We start from the raw sequence: 5,370 nt of genomic DNA, 5'->3' as shown, positions 1-5,370 counted from the left end.
CACTAGCAAGATTTTGCTGAAAGGACCCAGATATAGCTGTCTCTTGTGAGACTATGCCAGCGCCTAGCAAACACAGAAGTGGATGCTCACAGTCAGCTATTGAATGGACCACAGGGCCCCCAATGGAGGAACTAGAGAAAGCACCCCAGGAACTAAGGGAACTTCAACCCTATAGGTGGAACAACAATATGAACTAAGCAGTACCCCGGAGCTCCTGTCTCAAGCTGCATATGTTTCAAAGGATGGTCTAGTTGGCCATCACTGCAAAGAGAGGTCCATTGGACTTGTACACTTTATATGCCCCAGTACAGGGGAACGCCAGGGCCAAAAAGGGGGAGTAGGTGGGTAGGGGAGTGGGGTTGGGTGGGTATGGGGGACTTTGGTATAACATTGGAAATGTAAATGAGCTAAATACCTAATAAAAAATGGAAAAAAAATTACACCCTAGACATGTGCAGCCATGAGGTCCACAGGTAAACTGTGGATAGAGATCAATGGTAGAGCTATTGGATTATGTAAGGGGAGGCTTAAATAAAACTGAGAGAGTCACAGTCTCATGTGATATAAGCTGACTTTTGTTTGTGTGTTGGTATTATATAGTAGTATAATCCTTACTTGCTTTGGAGACATATTCCATATAGTTCAGACTGTCCTTTATCTCACTTAATAGCTCAATATGACTATGAACCACTGATCCTCCTGCTTTCATTTTCCAGAACAGCTAGGATTAAAGAAAGGTACCAACATGCCCTACTTGATGCAGTTTTAGAGATCAAACCCAAGGCTTCATGCATGAGAATAAAGTACTCTACCAAATCTATTTAGGCAGCTGCAAGCCTTCCTGTTAAGGATAAGTCCAAGACAATATTTCTTACCCTTAACACATCATGCCTATGGCTGTAATCATTAAAGTCCTCTGCTGTCTAAATCAATATCAACTTCACACAAGCCAGAGCCATTTGAGAATATTGAATTTCAATTGAGAAAATAACCCCACCAAATTTTGCCTGTAAAAGGCTTTGTTGAATTTTATTAATTAATGTTTGCTATGGAAGGATATCCCAGTTGGCAGTATCAGCTCTGGACTGATGGTACTGGATGCTATAAAAAAAAAAAAAAGTAGGATGATCAAAACATGGGGAATATGCCAGTATGCAATTTTCCTACATGTCCACTACTTTAGGTCTTACCTGCTCCAAATTCCAGTCAAGGGTTTCTGGTGTGACTTTCATGTATGATGAATTACAAACTGAACTATGAACCAAACCATTTTCTCTCCCAGTTGATGTTGTTCATGATGTCTTATCACCTAAATAAAATCCCTAACTAAGGTAAGTTAGTATGCCAATGTAGCTCATATGGAATACCAAGTACTGAATGTTCACGGTGGGCCAGATAGAGCATAGAAATAATGAACTTCACTGGTCATGATAATGCATACCTACTATCTATGTACGTGAAAGACAGGAGGATGAGTGTAAGTTCAATGCAATGCTGAGCTACATAGGGAGGTTCTGAGTCCAAAACAAAACAAAACAAAAACAAAAACAATATCAAAAACAAAGAAACACAAAACGGGAAGTTAATGAGATGCTAAACAAATAAAGCACTTGCTAAGCAATTGTGATGGCCTTCATTCCATTCTCAGAACATACATGAATGTAAAGAGGGAACTGCATTCAGCAAAGTGACGCTCTGACTTCCACATGCGCTCTAGATCACATATGCTACCATATAATAATAATAGTAATAATAGTAAAAATAATAATAATAATAATAATAATAATAACAATAATAATAATAAATGTGTTTTAAAAATGAAAAGAAAATTTATTCAGTCATATTATATTGGGCTTATAAAAAGAACTAGCACTGAGGAAGAGAAAATGGAGTAGAATTGAAAGTTTGAGGCAAGCATGAACTTCTTTAAGAATGTTAGCACCTTATAACTTTCTGTAGGTATCCTGGCCAAAACAAGGTACAAGAAAGTTTATTTTACACAGAAATTCAGACTATCGTCCATCACTGTTGGGGCATCAGTGCAACAGGAAGTAGCAGAAACTTGACACAAGTCAAGAGTAGAGATCAAGGAATTGATGTGTGTATGGTTACTAGAGCTTAATTTGCTTTCTTTATTCTCATACACTCCAGAATCCCCATCGTAAATAATGGTGCCACAACAAGGGACGTTCTTCCCGTAGAAATTAAAAGTAATCAAGATGCAGGCCCACAACCATGCTCACAGACTAAGTAGTATAGACAATCCTTCATTCAGATTTCCCTCCCAGGCAAAACTATATTGTTTTAAGTATATAACATTAACCATCACAGCTTCATTCATTGTTAACCTGTCACATAGACACATCACATTATGTTTTAGACATAACCTACCAACCCTTATTTCCAAAGTTCTCTGTGTGTTTAATAATGCAGAATACAGTTCAACTTTAAAAGTCCTCATAGTCTTTAAAAACTTTACCACATCAAAAAATGTATGGTGATATCTTGTAGAAAATTATGTTATTGCTATGCATAATAGAATAATGTAAACATTCTTATCACATAATAAAAATAAGTATTAGGAATAGCAAGTGATGATTATACAAAAAGCCAAAATCAAGCAGAGAAATGAAATCCTCCATTTCTGGGGCTTTTCATGGAAAAATCAGCTTTGGTGTCCCAATTCCTCTACATATGCTATCTTCAGCACACACAGATTTTCTCAGCATTTAAACTGATTCCATTTCTTACCTCCAGATGTCCTTGTCCAGATATTAGATCATGTCCCATCATCCTGGCCTTTCTAATACTCTGGAATCTCTACAGTAGCTTAAACTTTACCTTCATAACTTCTTCATGCAACAGCCTCATGGGGCTTCTTTGCCAGGATTCAAACTCTGTCACACAGTTCTGGTCTCAGCCGTTCTTAAAGACTGTCTTAGTATTGCATCTTTTATATATTAAATTTAGAAAAATGTAGACATTGCCACCAAATTTCATGACTGGCCCAAGAGGTAACCTAGTTTCACTGGACCATAGCTGTAACATCATATCTACAGTTAATGTATCTGAAACGTTTGACCATGTTTCATCAACACTAGTATCATTTGCGAATGTAAAATATACAGAGTTCCCAAAGCTTTTTAATCATTCCCAATTCTAAGGTATGTTAATTTTAGTTTTAAACAAATTCAACATATATATTTTTGGTATGAACTTCATTGTACAAAGTTCCATTTCAAGGACTTGTGACATTGTGATTAAATATATGAACATAAGATGTTAAAAAAAAAAACATAAAACGTATGCACAATGAAATGTTTTGTCCACAGACATCCAAATTCTCTCAATATGTCTTATATTTTCTAGCCTCCATTCTCCATTTAATGTTGCCTTAACTCAAGGGGATTAATGATAAACACCTTCTTTCTGAAAATATATTTTTTCCAACTTCAATAAAATAAAATAAAATAAAATAAAATAAAATAAAAGCCAATTCAGTTTAAAAGTATTCATTTCTGTCTGCTGGAAAACTCAAGTTGATCGTGCTGTGCTTTAAACTATTTCGTGTATTTGATATGCTCTCTATAGAGTTTGACTCACATCTTAAGGGTACCCTGAGAAGTTCTGGTAAATAATTTTATAATATTCAGTCAAGTTCCTACAAATCCAAAGTAACCAAAATATCTTTAGAAATCTCCAACCCTTGAAAAAACATATTATCTTGCAGATTTTATAGTATATACACCTGTACTGGCTAGTTTTATGTCAACTTGACACAGCTGGGGTTATCACAGAGAAAAGAAGCTTCAGTTGAGGAAATGCCTCCATGAGATCCAACTCTAAGGCATGTTCTCAATTAATGAACAAGGTGGGAAGGCCCTTTGTGGGTGGGACCATCTCTGGGCTGGTAGTCTTGGGTTCTATAAGAGAGCAGACTGAGCAAGCCAGGGGAAGCAAGACAGTAAAGAACATCCCTCCATGGCCTCTGCATCCGCTCCTGCTTCCTGACCTGTTTGAGTTCTAGACCTGACCTCCTTAGTGATGTAAGCCAATAAATCCCTCCTTCCTCCCCAAATTGCTTAGTGGTCATGATGTTCTGTCCAGGAATAAAAACTCTGACTAAGACAACACCCTATCCTGTTACATATATTATGCTATTTTTTTCTAAGCCCAGTTCATAGAGATAATTATGTCTGACAGAAAATAGCTCATTAATTTGAACAAAGAGTTTCAATAACAGAATTTATTGTAGTATTGGAGGGTTAACATGGTGAGTCAAAAAATGAGATTAACTGCCTTGTTGCTGCTCTAAGAACTTAAGAGGTTTTTTTGCAATGATGATTTGTGGGAATTTAAAAGGTATACATAACTACATGTGTATTGTATGTGTGTGTGTGAGAGAGAGAGAGCGATTAGGATAAAGTAATTTGTATTATTATTATTATTATTATTATTATTATTATTATTATTAACAATTTTTCATACAATATATTTTGAGCATGTGTCCCATCCCTGAATACCGCCCAGATTTTTCCAACCATCATACCCAATTTAATGATCTTTCTCTTTCTTTCTCTCTCTTTTTCTTTCTCTATCTAAATGAAAAAAGCAAAAAAGCCTGAATCAACAACAACAAAAAATCATGGAATCAAAAAGCCTCAGAAAATCACACACACACACACACAAAACACACACACATACACACACACACACACACACACACACACAGAGAGAGAGAGAGAGAGAGAGAGAGAGAGAGAGAGAGAGAGAGAGAGAGAGAGAGAGAGAGAGAGAGAGAGAGAGAGAAAGCCAAAACAAACAACATCAAAGAAGTCCACAAAAATAACATGTGTTGGTCAACTCTCTGTAGGTATTAGTCAACTCTGGAATGTGGTTGACATGCACAGCAATAATCCATCAGAAAAAAAAATGTTCTTTCATATGCCTGAGGGTCTCAATTTAGAACAGAGTCTATGTCCATTTCCCCATCGAAGTGTTGGGATCTCATCTATCTTGAATTTGTACAGGTTTCATTTGTGCTACCACAGTCTTGTGAATTCTTATGTTCAACACCATTTTGTCTGGAAGAGAATGAAGAGGAAACCATAATTTTATGAAACTTAATAAATAAGTTTTCTCCACTTAAGAATAAGAACAAATTTGTGGTTAGAGTTATAACATCTCTCTTTTCTAAGAGACAATCTCATTACAGATATGTGTTCATTCCAACTATGAAATAACTAATATAATATTGTAAACATTTAGTTATCTTCCAATATTTGTAAATATTTACAATTCATTGATTTGGTAAATCAATTCAAAACTGACATTACCAATTTGAAAATTAAATAACTGTTTATTAAAATT

The sequence above is a fragment of the Mus musculus genome, chromosome Y, assembly GCF_000001635.26.
Source record: "Mus musculus strain C57BL/6J chromosome Y, GRCm38.p6 C57BL/6J".
NCBI lineage: Eukaryota > Metazoa > Chordata > Mammalia > Rodentia > Muridae > Mus > Mus musculus.
This window is presented reverse-complemented; position numbering follows the sequence as displayed.